Genomic DNA, 22687 nt, shown 5'->3' on the forward strand with positions numbered 1-22687 from the left:
CATAATAAGCCAACATCATGAATAACTATTTTTCTATTATTTCTGACAATCAAAATTTCAAAAGAAGCATTACACTTGGGAAGACTGAAGAATATAGAATCTAAGTGATTCACTCAGCCACAGAGTATATAACAGCCAGGCATGGGGGCCAGTTCAAATGAAGTCTAGCCAGCAATCCACACACTGTGTTGTCACATGATTTGCAGCTCCTGTGCTAAGGAGAAAAAAAGAGGTATTTTAGCTTTACAGCTCCACTTCACAAGCTTCTCCTCTGTTGGCACTGTCTGGAAATATACTTAATCTCTCATTCTCTTTTTTAATAAATTATTCTTTTTCAACACTTTAACCGTGGAAATAATGTTTACATAAAGGTGGTTGAATTAGAGACGTGTAAATAAGATGCTTCTGGAAAATAAGAGAACCAACTCTATGGTCTAGGGTGAGAGTATGTACAGTGGTACTGAGCTACGTCACAGAAGCTCTGACCCGAAGATAATGTGCATAAGTTCTCACTTTCCCATTCCAACCTCAGGGAAGCCCCTGTGGGTAAATGGAGGTTCCCCTCAAAGAAGATTCAAAAAGAAGAAAAAGATGTCTGCAAATAGATTGTTTGCTTAAGATAAATAAACGTTTTGACACTTTTACCAGAGCAATATATGTGAAAAAGCACATATTTTGATGGAAATGATTAATTAAAAAAAAATGAAAAAAGCATTTGGTACATACTGTCTGACTTGCTCACTCTAGTTGCTACACAGCTACCTGCAAATCATCTCTGATCTTTTTCAGAAATGCCACAAAACTAGGATACAGCTATTTAAAAGGCATGGTAGCCAGAGGGCCATGCTAACAAGTTTCTCAGCCAGGACAAAGACAGATATGAAATTCCCAGAATGAAAGATTAACCAAAATCTAGTTCCCTTTCTCTTGACTAAGTGGTTAAAAAAAAAAAATGTTCTGCACTGCCATTGGGAGTCTGGAAAGAATATCTGATTCCTAGTTTTGATACATATTTGCTTCCACATTCTTTGCTTTCAGTCAGTAGTTCAGCTTTACAGAAAATGACAACCAAACTTAGAAATACAAAGGGTAAAAATAAAAGAAAATATATTAAAAAAATCCACCCACAGCACAACACAAATTCCAAGATATGGTTAGGGAGATTTTATCAATGTTTGACCAAGGACAACTGTAGCCACACTCAAAAGAGTTTCAAAACTTTTGCCACAGAAGCATCAACGATCCTGAAATGAACTCAAGCCATGTTCACTTGAATCTTTCAAATCAGCGTCAAATATTGTTTCAGAACACCTACAGGCAATGGAGTTCCCAAAGTAAAAATAAAATCTTAAAATAAAATCATTGTGGAAAACACAATAGAAATAATGTACAAAGTATTTAAGTTTCAAAAGAGAATTCTTAAATGATCAAATGGCAACACTTTTTTTTTTTTGGTGCAGTTTCTAAACTTTGAACTGAAGGACATGGGGCTTCAAATCTTACCAGACTGCATCACATATCTCCAGAGCCTGCTCCTTCACTTACCAACTAAATTAAGTTGTTTTAGTAGGACCTGGGGAAGTTATACTATCATTAAGCTCCCACATAGGGCAAAGATGCAATCCATTCTTCTGCTTCAGCTCTGAACTTCAAACTGCCACCAAGCACAAAGCTTCACAGGTCACACATTCCTTGACTTTGAAATGTAAAAATACTCAACGTCTGTCTCATTTTTTGTTTTTCAGATAAATAACTCAAATTTTAGATCTGGGCTTTCAAGTCTAAGCACAGATCAGAAAGTCACCAAGGCATTATCTAAGCATCCAAGTCTTGCACTTACTGGTACAATTAGACAATCAAAAAGCTGACAAAGGAAAAAAAATCTTATTCCAGTTTTCTTATAAATGAGAAATACTTGAAGCGTCTGCTTCTGGGCATCCCAAATGTTCACCCTTGATCACAGGCAAGAATTTACTGACATTCCCATTCCTCAACTAAGATGTGTGAAAATATTTTAATTTACTTCACTCAAAGCTGAGATACACTCAATCAGTGTAACTGCTGGTTAGGTTAAAGCAGCTGGTTTTACCCTGAAAAAGATGAGAGTCATTAAGATCAGTCAGCTCTGATATGGTAGGACCAGAAGTAACTAGCAAGAGGTTTCACAATGTCCTCAAAACAATTACATTTTAAACTACCCTGGATGCTTGCAAAGATGATTAATTTCTACCCTCAAATCTGGATTCAAATTAATAGAGCTTAATATGGTTTATCTGACACTGGCAATGGACACGTGCACAGGCATACTGACTCAGTATTCCACAGTACCATGATAAAGTATACAAGACCTCAGCATTTTTCCAATGAAGTTTAATGCCTAAGTTTAATTGACACACCACGTAATTTAGAAATTGTAAAAACAAGAGAATGGTAGCAACAGAAGAGAAAATGGGAGAGGCATAAGCACATCCAAATGAAGTTCCAGGTGGGACAAGACCAGCTTATACAATTCGTGAGGACTAAAAAGGCTTGAACATGCATAAGTTAAGGCCATAAAGAAAACCAGGAGAAAAAGAAGCATCTCCCATTAGACAGCGGTAGGAAGTTTTAGAATACCATCAAAGAAGATAGGAAAGGGGAAGCAGTCGAGAGGGAACCACAATGCCTGCCAGGAGCGCAGCAGAAGCCCTCCACAAAACTTGAAATTTTCATTCTCCAGAACATTCCAGTGTTTTGGCACAAAACAGAGCTTGCATTCTAAATTGGAGCAAAGATGAGGAATATTGATATTTCTCTCTGAATTTCTTCCCAACTTCTTTTTAGGGGTAAAAATAAATTGGTTTTAAAATTTCTTTAAAAAAACAATCCACATCTTCAAATCTTGGTGATTTGTGCTAAGTCTTCTCTCACCCCAGAGAAATTAATGTCAACCCAAGTTGCTCCCTGCCATGGACCACAAATCTAGCAGACATGAAAGCCACTATTTGAGCAAAGTATATAATGCTTTAAAGAATTTTGGAGCTTTGGAGGTTATGTTGGCTTCCATAGCTAGGGGAAGAATTCTGCCCTGTATTCCTGTATCTCCACTGGACTGAGAAAACAGGAATAAGCAGGGAATATTGCAGGAAACACCTTCCTCAAAGCACACACATACAGTAGAAAAAGGTAGGATTTTTGCCTTATATAGATGAACCATTGCTGAAAAACAGCCCCCAAAAGTTCCTGGTCTTCTGGCAAGGAAAATGGCCAGCAATGCCTCCCTCTGTAGCAGGAGGCTTGATATGCTGTGATGTGCAACCCACAAACATTAGCAGGGAGCAAAAGACTCTCCTTTCAATCAAAAAATATAAAAAAAACTATGCAAATCCTTTGATGCATTCTTCCATATGCCACCCTGGCCTGCGTCACTGAGATGGACTTTCTCAGCCACAGCTGGGGTCTCTGCATTCCTGCCATCAGCAAAGGGAGAACTGGCTTATCAATGTTAGTGCTACATGTCCCTTCTCCACTCTGAGAGTCACACACCCCTCACACAAAATCAGAGAACTGTAGTCAAAACCTGCCTTCTAAAGACATATCACACTGCTTCCAAATGCAACTGCTAGTAATAAACTGGAAGAGACTTTTTAGGACCAACTCACTTAATTCTGGCATGTTACCTTGATGTCAGAAAGCCCACATATACAAGCACACTATTCCAAATGCTTCATTTATTATTTTTTGTTTTATTATTGTGGGTTTTTTTTTTTTTAAAGAAAATGTGTTATTTTGTTTTGCCTTTGGGGTTCATTTCCTTCCCCCTTCTTCCTGCCTTTTTTCTTCCTTTTTGTTTTGCCACATTCCTGAATATGCTGGATGAAGCTCGCCACCAGTGGTACCATTTTGCATGCAAAGATTCATCTTCCTCCTGTTCGTTATTCATTAACATCACACAGAACTATGCCTTTTGACTGCTACTTTTTGTGTTTTTTTTTTAAGCCCTGTTTTGTGAAACAGAGTCTGGAGTGAAAAGGATTCATCAAAGTCATCATTATTCCACATTTATCTGCAGTGAACTATCTTTCTCATCTATTATCCCTTAAATGATCTAAAGCCTCCTATCTTCTGTGCTCCTCTTCATTATCTGCTGTTCCTCTCTTATCCGTTTCTCACCAGCACTGCCTTTGTTCTCTGCCTTTCATTTTTTGCACCAAATATCAATACTGCTCACAGTGATCTAGATAGAGGTTCACAACGAGAAGTCACACAAACGGTTTGCTAAATATGATGCAGATCACAAAAAAGATTTTATGCTTCTTGTTTGGATAGTGTTATTATTCAAACTGAACCCTGCTCTGCAGTAAATGCCCTGGCTGCTCCCTTACCTTCCAGTGTTTTTCTCCAGGAGCACTCGGGAAATGGCACTGCTATGCAATAACTAATGACAGAGAGAGACATGACTTTCATGTATCCTTATCTTCATCTCCCTCCTCCATGTTTAATGCTACATACACTTTACTTTGTGACACTTTTTAATTTAATATGTTGAACAGCATACATACATTGCACTGATATATATTTCTCTATAGCCCTGACATCATTTATTAGCAAAGGGGGAATTGCCCTTGTCATTCATTTATTAGCCTTTTAGAAGATGCCTCTCTTTGAATTCATAAGCTAGCTGTAGCTTTATCAGCATTCAACAAAATTACCACTGTGGTAAATGGCAAATGACTGAAATAAGTTTAGTATGCTCACAGCATTCTGCTGTTTCATAGCAAGGACTTCATGCAGTTGATCAGTCATCAGGTAGGAACTAGCTTTCCCACACCAAATGGAGCTAACTTGCCTCTGAACATTGCTGGAATGGGAATTTCCAGTTCTCAGGTTGCTAATAAGATTGAAGGATTGCAGTGTTCCCTTCTACCCCTTTTCTGTAAAGCTACACATGAAATATATGTATGAAATACAGTCCAACCCACAGGAGGAAAAGCATCAAGAATATGTTATAGGAAAGATCGTTCTAGGCAAAATAAAAAGTGTATCAATGCCTGTAATACTGGCTTCAGAGACCATGGTTCCCATTCAGTCATAACCAAGACACAAGTATTTGGATTACAGCAAACAGACCTATACTGCAAACCCTTTACTGTTCTCAGGTGGTTTCACACTGATGGACGGCTAAGCTTCACGCCACTTTCTCACTTCCCTTTCTCAACAGTCCAGTGGGAGAAAATACAATGAAAAAAAGCTCAAGGGTTGAGATAAGGACAGGGAGACCACTCAGCAATTATCACCACTGGCAAAACAGACTCAGCATAGGGAGATTAATGCAATTCATTGCCTATTGATAACAGACCAGAGCAGTGAGGAAATAAAATGCCCAGAGAAGTTGTGGATGCCCCATACCTGGAGGTGTTCAATGCCAAGTTGAATGGTGCCTTCACCAACTTGATCTAGTGGGTGGCATCCCTGCCTATGGCAGGGGGGTTGGAACTTGATGATCTTTAAGGTCCCTTCCAACCCAAGCCATTCTACGGTAAAAACAAACTAAAAACACCTTCCCCCATCCATCCTCTTCTATGTCCCCAAGAAGCACAGGTAAACAAGAAACGGGTGCTGCAGTCAGTCCCTAACACTTTGTCTCCACCACTCCTTCACGGTCCCTCTCTGCCCCTGCTCCACATGGGGTCCCTCCCAAGGGATGCCTGTCCTTCCTGAACTGATCCTGTGGGGGCTGCCCACAGGCAGCAGCTCTTCAAGAACTGCTCCCACATGGCTCCGTACCACAGGGTCCATCCCCCAGGAGCAAACTGCTCCAGCACAGGGTCCCCTATGGGCAGCAGCTCCCCCCAGGCTCCCTGCTCCTGCAGGGGCTCTCCATGGGCCGCAGCCTCCTTCAGGCCACATCCACCTGCTCCACCAGGGGCTCCATGCCTGGAGCACCTCCTGCCACTGGCCTTTTTTGATAAACAAAAGCAGTTTGTTGTTTTTTTCCCCTTTCCTTAAATCTGCTCTCTTGGAGGCCTAACCAACATCACTCAACTTGCTCAGCTCTGGACAGCAGCAGGTCCCTTTTGGATCCAGATGGATCTGGCTCTGATCTGACATGGGGCAGCTGCTGGGCTCTGTTCACAGAGGCTGCGTCAGCAACTTCCCCTGATACCAAAGCCTTGCTACATAAGCCCGTTACAACTGTTCACACTATCAGGGAAAGAAATAGCCACATATCATTCCCTCTAGATTTTCAGACTCGAGTGCTTGCTTTTTTTTTTTTTTTTTTTTTACCTACTCTTATATGTTTCATTCTCTCTGTTTTATGACTTGGAATATTTCTGAAAACAAAATGTCAGTTGCATCAGGAGAGTCTTAAAGTCATATAAGAGACAAAGGAAACAGTTGTGCTTGAGAAAATTTTCCTGACCATTGGCACTTGGGTAATGTCTTCTCATGACTCAAAATGACCAAAAAGAAAGAATTTTGTGTTCATTTCTGCCTTGCACCCAGCCCTCGTGATGTTTGTTAGACAGAGATGAAACACTCCTGCTGGTGAAAACAGCATTGGTCTGTCAGCCTTTTACTTACTGGTTGGACACAGTGACTGCAGAACAGCTTCCTTGAAAAATCACTGGGCATCTACCTGCTGTCCTCTTTGATTTTAGAGATTATAGGGAAGAGGAACAGTACAGAGAAGAACAGAAATGACACTACCGTATACTCAATGCAGAGCTACCTCAGAAAAAGGATGAAAATTACTCGAATCAATCAGCTAACATACCTTACTTAAACTACTCTCACCTTAAAGTTCATCAGGACAAAAATTGAAGACAAGTTTGATGGAAAAAAAGTAGAGCGTGTGCACACACCTAGCTAGAAAACCTATTCTATCAGATAACTAATTGCACTCGCATCAGTGTCTTAAATTATCCAACTGAATCATCACAATGACATTCAAATACTGGGATACAAAGAAAGGAAACCCAAAAGGAAACATCTATCTGCATTAGTTACCCTATTTAATTACTTTCACTACCTAGAAGGGCTTTCACATGGATTCAGCTACTTGCACATAAACGTCATGCTATTTTTTCCTGCCTGATAGCGGAGCTTATGATACTTTTACATCTTTCATTTGACCCTCTGGTCTTGCTGAAAATAGTAGGGGTGCTGTTCATGCCAGTGCTTGCTGAATAGAGACAAACTGAGTCCGGTTCCTATACAGGAAGAAAAGCAATAAAACCCAATAAATCATACTTCACTGTACATTTGTTCTCAAAATACTCCTAAGTCCTGAATCCACCTCACCCATGTGTCTGATGCTACCTATCTGGCAGTCAGAAACAACCTGAGGTAAAACTTCTTTCCACGTGTGCACATTTCATAGTACCAGAATGAGACGTGCCTTGAAATACCAACAGCAGAGGAAGCAAACCACAACGCAGGACATCAAGTTCCCTCTACAAGAGGAGGAAGCCTGAAAATGTTGGACTTGCCAGCACAATTTTCACATACAGAAAGATGACAGTTTTGAACACTTCTCAGGATTTTGAGAGGCAGGCAGCATATGTTGTCATTGACATGCGAGTGAAACCATGTATTGGTTTTCGAAGAATAAGTTTTTGATTAGCATCTCTCTTGACAATGGTTATCTAGTTAATACAAAGTCCAGATTTCAGCTGCCGTGTGCAGCACTAAAAGTTTACAAAATTTGCCCTAATAAATTTACGATGAATCAGAACATCACCATCCTCAACAACAAACTTAAAGCAGCTCATACTTGCTGTCCAAAATGGACTCAACAAATAGAAGGGATCTACACTTCTACATGTCTTTTTTGAAAGTCTGGGGGACTGATAAGCAATAAGTGGAAATGGGGTATGAAAACCAACCATAAACTGGACTATAAGATACATTGTATGTATCTTATTAACTTCTATATATAGAATCCTAGAATGGTTTGGGTTGGAAGGGACCTTAGAGGTCATCCAATTCCAACTCCCCTGCCATGGGGATGGACATGTTCCACTAGATCAGATTACTCAAAGCCCCATCCAACCTGGCCTTGAACACTTCCAGGATGAGGCATCCACAGCTTCTCTGGGCAACTTGTGCCAGTGCCTCACCACCCTCTGAGTGAAGAATTTCTTCCATATATCTAATGTAAATCTACATAACAAAAGATAGTCTCTTATTCCTTAAAGGACCTAACAACAACTTCTCAGAGCTGACTTTTCTTGCAGTGAGAAAGTTGCATGGTTCTAGTCATTTTTTGATATATTTTTTTTTAATTTTCTTTTTAAGTATTGTTACTAAATGAGATGGATTAGCACATATGATAGTAAATTAGATTGGAAAATCTTCCCTGAGAATCTGTCCCAGTTTAAAAGCTACAGCTATAGGTAACGTTGGCAGGTAAACTGCATGAGCTTATCTTCAAGGACGTGAACGTTTATCTGTTCCGTTTCTCTCTATTCAACTGGGCTTGAGACCAGTCTGGTTCCTCCAAACCTAGCTCTAAATATCCATTTTAAAAATATATATTTATATTTAATACCTTTTGCACAATTTCCACACTTTTCTTAGCCTTGAAAATTTTATGCTATCTTTTTTACAGTGCTTCCATGAACATCAATGGATCTACCTTAACATTTCATACTTGGAGAAACAAACATGGCATCAAATTTTTTACCCCATTTTCACAGAAGAAATCTGCTATGAAAATAGGAAGCGAAAAATCTTTCTTCCCTCTCCTCTTCTAAGAGACCATTTTTTATTATTTATGTTATTGTGAGTGTGCTCAAACACAGGAACACCTTGTTTGGAGAGGTTATAGTGTCCACATGTGGAAAGGCTCAAAACATTACTGGACCCAGACCTGGGCAACCTGTTCAAGCTGACCCTTCCAACCTAAACAATTCCATGATTTTGAGATAAAAAATAGCACAGATTACTGAGATTTTTAGGGGATGAGCAGTGAACCAGGCAAATGTTTGTTAGGTGCATTCAAGTTTCTGTATCCCTTTTGTACCTTAAATGCCCTACTCTCTCTCTCTGAGATACTGTTTTAATATCTACATCTGGTAACCCAAGACAAATCATAGCAGGTACTGTAAATGAAACTAGTTTGTTTTTCAGTTCAAAGAAAGACTAGGTAAAGCTGTAGCTGTTTTTACTTTGATCTGCCTGATAGGATGGAAATTCAAAAAAAAGATATATAATCACCTCAAGAAGTTACATCTATTGAATGCGCAGCAGCACAGCACTACGGGGCTGGAGGCTCTAGATCTGTAGACTTAACGGCATGAACACTTCCTGTGCTCAGCTAACATAGTCGCACATCAGAGGTAATAAAGGCTTGCTGACTTTAATACCTTTTGTTCATCTAAGACTCTGTAAGGAATATTTGAAGGCAATATTTTATCTCAGCATTCATCTCTGACAAGACTTTCTTGGTTTACTGCAGGAACACCTCTATGAGCTTTTTTCACATCAGACATCACGTACACATTGTATCGTAAGGTAAGGTTTTTGTGAGGACAGACCTCAGTAACACTATTCAGAAACAACAATTTTCTTGACCCCACTCTCACTTTTTATAAACTACTTTTTAGGCATTAATCATATCATTTAGATTTCCATTAAATTAAACAGGAAAGAAAGAAATTAGCACTATATAAAACCACTCTGAAGCTGTTCTTGCCATTCTCCCAATGACAGTTATCTGCCTGCATTCCCTGCTACATTTATTCTTTTCCACCATCTCAGTTTGACTCTGGTAGGGTAGAGTTAGATTCTAACAGGTCGTAGGTAGGCAGGCCCAACAGCTGCACAAAGCTTGTGGCAAAAAACAAGGACAGTGGGGTGAGGGATGGGGAAGTTACAAATAAACAAAATCCAGGATTCCATTCAGATCATGAAAGGAAATACAAGTGGAAAAAAGAGGAAAAAAAGTTTTGTCCAAAAACGTTGTGCTGCCCATGAGCCAGCAATGTGCCGCTGGGGCAAAGGTGGCCAACAGCATCCTGGGCTGCATCACCAGGAGTGTTGTCAGCAGGCGAAGGGAGGTGATCCTTCCCCTCTACTCAGCACTTGTGAGGGCATACACAGAGTGCCGTGTCCAGATATGGGCTCCCAGGTTCAAGAGAGACATGGAGCTCCTGAAGAGTCCAACATAGGGCGACAAAGATGATGAAGCGACAGGAGCATCTCTCCCCTAGAAGGAAAGGGGAAGAGAGCTGGGACTGTACAGCTGGGTACAGAGAAGACTTAGGGGGATTTAGGCAACATACAAAAATGTCTGAAGTGAGTATACAAAGAGGACAGAGAAGTTTTTCTCAATGGTGTTCAATGAATGGACAAGAGGGAATGGATAAAAGTTACCACAAAAACCCATTTAGTTCACAAAAAACACTTCTTTAGTATGAGAGTGCTCAAGCACTAGCGGAGGTTGTCCACAGAGGTTGTAGTGTTCGTTCTTGCAGATATTCAAAACAGAATTAGACATGGTCCTGAGTAATTGATATTGCTAGCCCTGCTTGAGAAGGGGGGTTGACCAGACGATCCTGAGATGTACCTTCCATCGTAAACAATTCTATGACACTTGAATGAATGGACTTTAGAGATCTTTACCAATGTAAAACAGTTGGAGATTCTAAGGCAGCAGATGAAGCGACAACTAGTAGGGGTGGAGGAGGAAGTGTTGCCTTTGTCCACATCTTATTTTCTTGCAGGAGTCACCCATCCTTAGCTATTGGCCACAAGCTCTTTAAGATAACAATGTGAACCAGAGCTGGCAAAATAAAGAGAGATTGTATGGAAAAATGCAACGTGGATAATTATCAACAAGATCAAACCCAATTTTAGTTGCATTTAAATGAAAGAGTAATTCCCTTTGTAAAAGAGAAGGAAGAGAGAAGAAAATAATCCTTACCTATAAGAAACTGTCCATGGCAATTCATCCCTAGCTTTGTTTTAAATTTACCTGTATTCAGAATGGGTCATTTCAGAGATGAGAAATTCACAAAGCTAAAATAGTGATTTTACTGAGTATTTTCATTGTCTGCATCTACATGCTATCTGGGGAAGGCTGATTTAAACATCTGCAGCTTAGATTGAGGGAGCAGGAGAAGAAAAGTAGCATTTTATAGCCTGTAATTAATGAGTCACTCAGCTTGAGGACAAACATTTTGAATACTGATTGCAGCAACCATCATTCCTTCACCCATCATTTACATCACCAATAGAGGAGCAGCAGCAAGAGCTCTGTGATCCCACAAAGCCTGAACTCTTAGGCTTTCAGAGTCTCGAGTCAGCTTACAATTACCAGAGACAGAAGGAGAGTATAAAAGGACACAGTCATCACTTATGGGGGGGAGGAAAGGATATTAAGGGGTCACCTACTGCACACCTTCTGCCTCAAGCATATTAATTGTTTAGTACAATAGCAAGGTTATCCCAAATGATTACGGTGACCTGCATTAGAGCTGTTCAGATCGGGGCTGACAAAGAAGAACAACAAAGTGCTTAATTCAACAGGAAACAAGCATTTGTACTGATGGCAAGCAGGATTTAGATTCATACAGGGTAATTTGAGGCTTCATCATTTTCCCTGTAATCAGGGCTACATCTGCTTTTAATTTACATGCAGAATCTGGTGTGTAAAGGGAGTATGCTGTGTCACAAGTTTTGAAGCATATTTATTCTGAACCAGGAGACAAGTATGTATTCTTCTAGCTGTTTACAATTGTTTAATACCAAGTAGCTGTTTTCCCCAGGGCAATGTCTCACTGCTTCGCCCTCCTCTTTGTCACCTTACAGTAAAAATCTGCTAGTGTGTATATGACAAACAGCTGCTTGTCACTACAGGGGTGTACTGTACTAATCATCTAATGACAAATTATGCCCTTAACATGTAATAGCTAGAACTTCCATACACAAACTGCGGCATCTCCATAAAGCTCTTTGTCATATGTTTTTCAGAACCACTTCCCTGTAATGTGAGAAAACTCATGCATTAAAACAAAGGCCAACAGCCATATGTTCTTTAGCACCTGCTTGAAAGAGTTTATTTTACTTTATTTTATTAAGTACCAGATGTTGTGAGAAGACCATAAGCTTGTTTTATTGAGCATACTTTTTAAAGCTTCTCATCATGTCATAGCCCTTCTACACAATCTTGTAAACACTGCTTGTGCCGATTAAAAATGTTGTGTTATTTGCCTGATTTGACCACTTGCCTCTTATCTGTATTTCCCACCTCATTAGGTAAATTTACTGGTTAAAACATGCTGATCTACTCAAGAACAGCAGCCATCGAGGATTCAGCATGAAAACACTGATGTCTGGATAAAACATGACCTAAATCTAATACATCTTAACGTATATTGATCCTGTTGTTTTTCTGCTTTTAATTAAAAATTGACTTTTTCCATTCATTTTACATTAGTAACAGATGGGGATGAAGTAAGCAAAAACTTGCTTCTAGTACCTAGAAGACCTAATATTGCATCAGTTTAGAGAAATTAGAGAAATGTGCTTGAAATAATCCTGTGCGTATGCCTGCCAGCAGCTTTCCATAGCACAATAGCTAACAAAGTGACAGCATCAGCCACAGGGAGGGAGAGAGAACTGGTTAAATTCAAATTCACAATAGCCCAAGTGATGGGATTTCTGACAAGTCCTGGTGTATTCTAAACCCAAAGGAATGCACGTGGAAAACTAATAATAGCAGCAGTACCAGCTACCCCACTTATATCACAAGCCTCATATTTTACATCTTCCTTAGAGACCGATTGTCAGTGATTTATTTTTTTAAAGTAGATTTCTAGGACTCATTGTAGAGGGAAGGTTAAAAATTCAAACTAATCACTCATTATGAGACAGCTCTTTGGAAAAAAAAGTAGAAAACAAATGCATTGATTTTTAAGCTGGTCCTGTGATTTGGGAAAGCCTGATGCTGGCAGTGCTGTACTGACATATAGGTAATATATTTGGTTTCCTTTAGCACACTTTTAAGGCAACCAAGCATACTAGGAAGTAATCATGCATTAACTTCTTGCATATACATCCTTCGTGTCCAAATGCAATATACTTCTTTGATAGGTAGCATTTTTGGCAACCCGATATTAGCCCCAGATTAGAAGCAATAGTACTGAACAGTACTGCCTCCCTCATCTGCATTCAGTGGAGTCAAATCAAGCATAGTATACTTACACACATTTATTACAGGAATAGCCCATTACGTGTGCACATTACCCATATTGCATAACCTGGCTACGGAAGCCATGCCACATGTTATCTATTCAAATATATTACACAGCATGGTACAATCAGAGAGGGGAAATAAATACAGAGTCCAATACTTAAGCTCCACTTCCAAAGGATTAGCTGGAAGTCAGAGAATCAGCAGGGGAGCTCCAGGTAGAGAGAGCCCTCGCGTGTGCACAGGCACTTGACCACCACCAACACTCAGCCGTGGAGCAGCTTGCCAAGACAAGGTGTAAAGGAGGTTTCATCAGGCAGGTAGACATTCATACTTCAAGTGGAAACACTGTTTGGTTGCAGTCCTCAAAAGCAAAAAGGAGCAGTACAAAACAAATATAAACCTATTTGCAATATTATGGGCTCTATACAAGCATCCAGTTCAGAACCCATGAGATTGTCTTTAATTATGACGAATGCTCATCTCAGTTCCTACATTTCACCTATTTGTGGTTTTAAGTTATCCTCTGCATTGATAGTAGATAGAAGCTCATTCAAGCTTTTTATTTCAGTTTTAAGAAAGTAAAGAGACAGATATTAAAACACATAGTATAACCACACTGTGGATAACAATGGCTGGACTTGATTTTCTGTCTGTGCATGTGTCCCTATCTCCCTAATTAAATATATCAGAATTCAAAGAGGTCTGTAGTTCTGGATTACAGCCATTGACAGCACTGAAAAACCCTAGGTAGTGCTCTGCTCCAGCTATGCCCACTCAGTACTAATATCATCCATAGAGCCACAATGTCACAGCAACGAATGCAGCATTCAAGGGAGATATAGCAGTGCCAGTCTCACCTCAGCCAACCGCATACAAACGTAAGCGCTTCTGGGAGCATCAATAATGCAAGGTAGGCAAAGCACAACTCTTGGCACAGCCTCATGTGTGCATTAGCTGAGGCAACCAGGACAAAGTTAAATGTGGCTGGATAAGTCGACAGCCTGTGTGGATTCCTGGCACCCTTTTCCATCACCCTCAAGGGCTTCATGAATAAAGACAAGCTAGACAAACACTCTCCATCTATTTCCACCAGCCCCCCACCCCTCATCATCATTGTATGTGCTCACTTAATAAACTTTCTTATCTCTTTTGGTAGCAATGACCTGAAAGATTCAACAAACCCGAGTCTGAATAATTTAAAAATAACCAAACAAATAGCTGAGAAAAATGATAAGGAAATGTTTAGCTGACAATGTTGGATGAACAAAAACTTATCTTTAGCAGACAATGCAGTCAGGGTATGATGTCAACACAACAAAAATTGCATCAAGTAAACAACAAACAAAAGTTACCTTGACCTTTCTGATCAGCATTCAGTGATTTGAAAAGTCTGAAACTACAAAAGACCAACAAATGAGGGGGAAAACACTCAAGATTATTATAGCTTTATAATACAAATTTCAGATTTTGAAAACCAATGGATTTAGTATTAGAGTCAACGCAGAGTTCTAAGCTTCTATTCTGGTTTCAGGGCTTGTGAGCAATTTCTGCACACCTCCCACTCTGCAGCAAGAGAACATACCATTCTTCATCAGAAAAGGAGAAGATACTATGCTTTTCTACACAGTTGCCTCAAAGCATTTGTCTTTGATAGTCTTATTTGCAAAGTTGCTTAGATTTCACAAATCTTACTAAAATTAATGCAACCTAAAAATACTCAGTGTCACTGAGCACTAAGCAGTGAGCATCTGAGACTCAGCTTAAACTACAGAGACCTGCCTCTGTGTCAAAGCCAAGTTCTCACCTTGGCTGGCATTGGCAGTCAGAAAAACCCTTGTGCTGGGTAGACAGCTATATCAGGAAAAAGGTGATTCCATTTTTTCCTGATAAATACTGTATTCATAACTCTACCATCAGGAAAATACTATTCTTGGTAAGGTTCAAGTCAGACTAGAGACAGGGGCTTTGCAAAAGGCAAATCTATAATTCAGTAATACTGAATGCATACACTTTGGGGATGAAGAAATTCCAGTTTAAATCATAGTGAATCAATCTGAAAAGTGTCACCGAGGCTTTATTCTTGTTTCACAACTCAAATACCCTGATCTTTACTCATTCTGAGCCACCTTTTATAAAAACACTACATACTTTTAACACACTGAAAGCTCTCAGATGGTTGAAAGAGTCAAGCCGGTTACTAAGAAGTGCCACTTCAGTAGCTTTCAAAACATGTGGCCCAAACTGGTTCCTGTCTCCAAGACAATTGCATTACAGGTAGGCCATTTCCTCACTTTGGTTGCTTTCTTTGTACTGGCTGGGGGAGCCATGAGACTGGAAAGGCAGTACAACTTCCTCTGAAGCACACAAATAAAATCTGTTAAGTACAATGCTTTCAAGTATTTTTATCTACCTCCTGTTCCATCTAACAGACACAGTTTCTTCTATCTTTTCACGTTGTTTAGGGCTGGGATAGCAGATTTCACTTGCAGGAACTAAGTTTCTTCTAGAACCCAAGGTCTCCGACTACAACCATTCCTTCACCTTCACCTCACCATGCACACAAAGGGGTGCTATCAACCCTGAAGGATATACGTCTATCCTCCTGTGCCACATACTGAAGGAAACTTGCCCTTTTCCTCCTTGATCAAAGCCAGCTGTGATATTGACTAACATCCTTCTTATGCCATTGCTGTCACTAGTTCATTAGTGGGATATTGTCATCTGATTCACCTGGGTTGGTACTAAGCAGTGGAAAGCCCCAATAAAGATGCACTCCTTGTTTCCACTGACAAGGTGCAGATATCCATGGGAGTTTGTGGATTTCAGGGGAAGGGGCATGCAAGGCTGAAGGGTAGGGTTGGCAGATGAGTGAATGGAAACAGTCTATAGTTAAACCTTCTCCACCCCATTCATTGCTCAAAATAGATTTGGCAAAAATCCTGTGAATACAACTATTGAGGTACTGGACAAGTAAGGCAGAAAAAGTAAACAGAATTAGTACATTAAGGTCATCTGCCCTGTCAGAGGAAGAATTAAGCTGTTGGAATGAAGCAAGGAGAGCAGGCTGTGGAGATCCAAGGTCACTGCAGAGCCAACCTGAGATGAAAACTGTCAATTAGCTGAATCCAGATCCAGGATCACAAGGTATGCAAAGGTAGCACGGTTCAGAGCGAGGAACTTGGAAACCAATTGACTAAACAGATCAAAGACATTCAGCTGGAGAGACATTCCAAGGTGAAAGCAGGATATGTAGATTCACAGTGGAACAGACTGCTTGGTTTGTTCTATTCTGGAAAGTGCTTCCCCTTTCCAAAGGAGATACTGATCCCTCACTAGAAGAACGTAAGCCCAATAGGTTTGCCTCCTTTCCATGGACTTCACAGATGTAGTCAAGGACAGGCCAGGGCTCCTGGACAAGAACTGCTGTATGAACATAAACAGCTACTTTTCTGGTTCATTGGGCTGATCCCTAACAAACCTCAGTGCTCATTTTCTACTTTGTTATTAAGCAAAAACATAGGAAGACATTTCTGTTGAGAGATCTTCAGAAGCATCATAACCACTTTTTTCTGAAAAGCAGATGGGGAATTCCTAGACAGTGAATATGGGAATTCAGAGAAAACAGATGAGGGTTTCCAAGATGTATAACAAAGCATACTAGACAGCAGTAGGGAATTCATAGCAAGCAGAGCGGAAGGGGAAAAAACTCCAAGGAAAAATGAGATGGGAAAATCCTATAAAGCAATTTGTAAATCCTAGGAAGAACACAGGAAATTTCTTAAAAGCACTAGGGAACAGCTAGAAGGAAAAAAAAAGGAAAATCCTTGAGAGCAAGTAGGACTTTTAGGAAGAAATTCCCCCAAAGCAGAGAGGAATTTCAAAAAAAAAAAAAAGTGGTAGGGAGGGGAAGGACTATTTCTCATATGTGGTAAATTCCCAGAAAACAGTAAAGGAGGTATTCATAGAAAGTATTGGGTACTTCTAGAAAGCATTATATAGGGGGATTCAATAAAAGCCTTTACGAGGGGATTCCTATGAAATGTATGTGCCACAAAAAGTGGTGATTCCTAGGAAGGGAACTGGAAGATTCCTGGAAAACATTTGGGAAGCAACTGCAGAAAATCCTAGGAAGAATTAAGTGGCAAATTCTCAAAAGCAAAATAGGTGTCTCCTAGAAAAGAAATTGAGTGGGTTCATAGAAGCCATGGAACATTCCTAGAAAGAAAGAGAGGTGGGATCTTAGAAATTGAACAGGCAAGTCCTAGAACACTTGGCAGTTCCTACAGAGAAATCATAGGAGTCCTAGAAAACACGCAATATTTCTAGAAAGGATTTCTAAAAAGCAAAAAAGAACACGTTTCTTCAAATTGTGAAAAATTCCTTGGCATTAGAAGTGGTAGGATTCTAGAGGACAAGAAGAGAAGAGTCCTATAAAGTATTGAACAGTGAGTCCAAAAATAAACAACCTTCGCATACACACACACACAACAAAACATACCATCAAAAACCGAAGTTCCTAGAAAACAAACAGGAAAACAAGTCACAGGTAGCAGATTTTGGAACTAGATGATATTTACGATCCCTTCCAACTCAAACCATTTTATGATTTCAACAGGATCACTTCAGAACATGTTTTACCTTCACCAATAATTTTCTCCTGAACAGTTTTGTGGTCTTATCTCCAGAAAATGCCAGTCTGCCTGCAAACACTGGGGAAATTAAAAGAGAACAGATTTGTATAGGAAGGTCAGAATGTATACACCAAGGGTTGCCCACGTTATTTTAGGAGTCTTATCTGTATGCCTGTAAGGGATTACTCAGCAGCCTTATATGTTAACCTGTGGGGGTGATTTCTGTTAAGAACCTTATCCATCTATTAATCTGTATACTTTACGTAAACTACTACTCCAAGCTGAAACAAAACAAAGTAGTTACCACCACTTTTAGTGTTAAATGAAAAACATATGAGAAAAATGAGTTTTCACTGTCTGTGGGGACTTGAATTGAGTTTTTAGTTCCTTGAGCCAGAAGGTGTACTTCTCATGGAAGATAACATCCCTAGTCACCAAAACCACTCAAGACACCACAAGGCTTCTGTGCTAGATCAGTAGGCTGACCCACCTGCTACTGACATTACCTAGAGTTCTGTTACAAAACCTCCAAGGGAGCTGGATTAAAGCGTCTGATTTTGTTTCATTACTTGCCTCTGCCTCTTTTTACATTCTGACTGGCTCTTTTCCAAAGCAATGAACTCCTCTGAGCATGGATTTGACTCTCCTATCTTCCCCTTCCCACACTTCTGTTCTATTTAAGGAATTCCTTCCATACTTTATACTCAAAGGAGGCTACATGCAAAGACCATATGCTTATTCATCACCATATCCCATCAATCTTTACAGACATGACAGACTGACAAGGCAAAACCTGCATTTCTGAATGCTACCTGAATGCTTCTGCCTCAGATGGCATAAGTGGAATAGGATACAGCAGGAGGACATTAGGAATTAAAATGAAAAAAATGCCTTTTTCACTCTCATCTTAAGCTTGCAGCACTGGAAAGCAAATAGGAATGTTAACAAGGGTAATTTAAGATGGGATTTAGCAAGTAGGTAATGGTATCACAGCATAGGATCATTTTACTATCTCAGTCTCAGAAATCCAGGTAGCAAGTCTTAAGATGTGGTTAGTGCTAGTGAATATCAAACAACAGAAACAGTCTAAGGCAGGACAGACCTGACAGGAATCCTGAGCAAGCCACATTAACTGCTGGGTGCAGTATGTTACTCCACAGCAGAGCAGCATTTCAGAAGATAGCAAAAGCTGCAAAAAAAGCTAACTGAGCCGTTGTGCCATTTATAGCACTGAAGCTCTAAGAATCCTAAAATGAAGTGAAAACAAAAAGAGTGGGCAAAAGGATAAAGTCTTGTTTGGTAGCACTGGATGTTAAAGATCATCTTGAACAAATAGTGTTCCCAGCCCTGCTGTTGCTTCTCTGCTTCTTTGCTTCTCTGCAACTCAGCAAGCAATGCCTTCTTGCCCATCTTCCACCTTGACCAGGCAAGGTTATCAAAATGCAGAGGACCCCAGTATTTCCTGGGTTGATATTTTTTCTGGGAACTTCTCTGTATGTTGTCTTACACATGGTCCTTTGATCCTCACCTTGCTCAGGGGCTGGGTGCTAGGGAGGTGAAATAAACTGCTGTTAAGCTAATACCATGATGCAGAGGTGGAGCACTTGTGGAGGTGGTCCTTGCTCTGGGCAATAGGAGGGCATTTCCAAGGAATAAGGGCTCAGCAACCACATAATCCCAATCCTATTCAACTGTTAAAATGTACATATATCATATATATATATATATATATATATATATATATATATAAATCCCAAGGTGCAGAGAGACCAGCCCAACACCAACACAGTCCTCCTTCAAAGGATACAGAGGAGTTCATATCAAAAGACATACAACACTACCCTCATTCTCAAACTTAAACTCCAGATTGGCCCCTAATCCAACCCACATTCTCCATTTCTGCTTTCAACCCCTCCCCATTTCTAAAAAGTTTGTATTAGGGGTTGAATTCAGATGCCACTTGAAAAACATTTGCCTAAAAGCAGCTACCCAGAAACAAAATGAAGTTCCACTTTGAGACATTAAAACTAACATAAACTAATGTCTTTCCAGAAAGTGGAACTTTTAATTTAAATGTCTTCATTGTGTTGTGTTTTTTTTTTGATGTTTTTGTTGTTGCTGTCATTTTGTGGTTTTATTGTGTTATGTTTGTTTTGTTGTGGTTTGATTTTTTTTTTTTTTGCTGCTGCTCCTCCTTCTGGTCAGACCCCACTGTGGCTGCCTCCTCCTGAGCAGAAGCTCCTCATAGGAGCAAGTTAGAGCAAGTTAATGTTTCGCTATACAACTCCTCTGAGCTATAGCCACTTCGTTAACACCTCAGTCCTTACCTCCATGGTCTCTGGGGACCTACACCCTGAAAAAATTGGTGGACTGGAGCTTTTGATGGTTCATTCCTGAGCTCTCAGCAGCATTCATTACCTTCTAGAAAAGTTGGATAGGAAAGCCAGGAAAGAGAAGGAGGGGTCAAAGGAAGCAATGCTGCCTTGCAAGCTTTGGTATTTTAAATCAAAGACTATCTCTTACTAGCTTCCCCCAGAATCAGATACTGACATCCAATGAGAGTTTCTTCCTGGAAGAAAACTTCCAACGTTTCTTCTTTCTTCCCCTCCAAAATGGTAACAAAGAGTTCTGTATAAAAGACAGTAGTAGCAAACAACTTAAAGGAAAGTCGAATAAAACATTAAACTTGAAAGTAATTTCAAATCTCTTCCCTTTCAACATTTTTTTTGTTTGATAGAGGCAAAAAATATCTGTTTTCCTTCTTCCACACTCCCATAATCATTCTGATATTTGCACCTTACGGGGGGCACAATCTAGTTCAAAGATGGAAAGGAAGAAAATTGTAAGATAGTGAAGGTTGTAAGATAGTGAAGGCATGAGCAAAGTGTTGAGAAGCTCTACAAGTCTATAGCAACAGCAAGAGCTCTGCAAAAACAGGTCTCCACTCTAATTGCACTAAATTAAAAAAATACACCAAAAAATTCTCATAGCCAAACCCTCTATAGTCTTAGTGGGTGTACCGTTGCTTTCTAACCAAGTAAGCAGAGCTACCTGGGCAGTAGTCAGCACCTGTAGATGTGGGTGCTAGAAAGTGCTCACAGGTTCAGCTTCATCTTAACTGACAACATGAAATCCAAATTCTGTTTTCTCCAAGTTAAATCTTTAATCCTAGTTAAAAATTCAATGATACCACATAGCTTGAATGAGATCTATCTTATTCTTGTTTAATAACATGCATAACTGCACAACATGAGTGACAAACCGAGTATAGCATGACACAGCACATTACATGAAGTGGGCATATCTTCATATATTTGACAGACTTCGTGCTGGTGGTATGTGGTTGGAATGGTCTTGCTCATCCACTCAAGTCTGTTTAGGAGAGCTCAGAGTTATGGGAACTTCCAGCATTTAGAGTGAGAATTTCCATCACTGAAATATAGTCATACTCACAAATGAAGACAATCTATGCCTGGCTAAGTAAGGCCTGTAACAACAGAATTGATATTTCAATTATCTTTTAGTAATAATCACAGGTCCTATGCTAATTAAATTACAATAAATATTGTCATCACTGAGGCAAGTACAGAATAAATGCCATGAGAAAGTGCTCATATTTAAAATACACAGCCAAATGTATAAATGAAGAGATCTGATTAATTTATTCACTGAGCTGCAATGTCACTAGCTCACTTTAACACAAAAAACTGTGGTGGTTAATCAGTTTGCCATTAGAGGTACCCGAAAGGGTTTCAGGTGAGGTTCCCTAAAGAGGATTCCTCTCCTGCCCCGCTGCCTTGGCAGCTCTTTGAGTACACCAGCTTGTTTTCCGAGTGAATGACCTTTTCCAAGGCACCAAGGGATAACAGGAAAGGGAGGCAGTGTTGGGAATCAAGTCTGTTCACTCACACTAATTTATGAGAGCAAGTGAGAGTGTAGGAATTCTCCTCCCTTCTAAGGTGGGAGACAATTCCAAGAAACAGACCTCCCAGACACCAATTGGGCTAACCATCTACAGGCACCACTTCCAGGAAGGATGAACCTTGCAGCTGATAAGATTGTGAACCAAGGGGCCCTGTGCACTGGGAGGGGGCAGAAACTGGAAAACAGCAGAAAATGCTACCAGCTGAACCTGCAAAGGGGAAAGCAGCAGCCATGTTCCCCAGCCTGGGCAGAGACCCTGGGTCCCTGGGATGGGGCCCACCAGTCCCGAGCTGGAAACAGCTACAATTGCATTGCTCTTCACTCTCCTTAACTTTTTTTTTTTTTTTTTTTACTTTAAGGCATCCTATACAATACTGCCTAAATCTTGATGCAATAAAGCAGTCATTTAGGCAAAGATAAAATAAATCTGTTCTGAAAAAAATTAGAAGAGAATCAGGCAAGAAGATTTTTATTCTCATCAGGATATCCATAGATTATCCTAAAAGCCTCCATTAACACAACAGAAAATCTCTTCGGTCAGCATTCATCTTTAGGCATTGTGCACTTTTCATTAAAGAAGGTTTCTGCAGCTTTTGTTTACTTCTTCACTCACTCTAATAAATTACCTTCTGACAGCCTGAGCTTGACTGCCTATTCTGTTTATTTGTGTAGCCCTCTCCACCTTGAAGGTATGGCTGATGTATTCTTTCGGAATAGTCAATACCAAATGCCTTCAGTGCTACTCTGTGCGAGAGGTGCTGATTATATTCCACTTTTAATTTCAAAGCAGATACCACAAATGGCTACATAATTCTGAAGTGGTGTTTCAAGCTAGTAAACAACTGTTATATTGACATGTATACACTATATCATGCTTTATGGTTTTTTCTCACAGATAAACTAGTAGTGCAGAATACACTACTAAAATTGTAATTGAGTTAATTGTTAT

Source organism: Cygnus atratus, chromosome 3, assembly GCF_013377495.2.
Source record: "Cygnus atratus isolate AKBS03 ecotype Queensland, Australia chromosome 3, CAtr_DNAZoo_HiC_assembly, whole genome shotgun sequence".
In the NCBI taxonomy this organism is placed as follows: Eukaryota; Metazoa; Chordata; class Aves; order Anseriformes; family Anatidae; genus Cygnus; species Cygnus atratus.